Genomic DNA, 446 nt, shown 5'->3' on the forward strand with positions numbered 1-446 from the left:
CCCAACGGTTGGGTTAGTCCATATTTGACCCAAAGTTGGGTTGAAACAACCCAGCATTTTTTAGAGTGTACATCAATATCATGTTACAAAATGTTTTCCTTCATGAATTATAAAAATGTAAGTTTGGATCGTGCACGTCTATGTTCAAAAATGTGAGTGACAGTTAAAGGGTTAAAAGAGACAGACATGAAGATGTTTGTGAAAGATGTTTTCTCTGTTTTGGAGGAATGAGCATTGTTAAATTCTATTATATTGCACCATAACTTTAGGTTAGTGGTATATAATTTTATCAGTTGTTTATTATTCATTCAACAATACATAGGCCTATTACTGTTGTAGTTTTCATTAAGAACCATTGCTATATAGATGATAACTTTGTCTAGTGCTCCTATGAATGTTGTTGGCATGACTGTGAAAATTTAACTACAATACTCAATGAAATAGAA

This window comes from Sinocyclocheilus anshuiensis, unplaced genomic scaffold, assembly GCF_001515605.1.
Source record: "Sinocyclocheilus anshuiensis isolate Anshui unplaced genomic scaffold, SAMN03320099.WGS_v1.1 scaffold2304, whole genome shotgun sequence".
Taxonomy (NCBI): Eukaryota; Metazoa; Chordata; class Actinopteri; order Cypriniformes; family Cyprinidae; genus Sinocyclocheilus; species Sinocyclocheilus anshuiensis.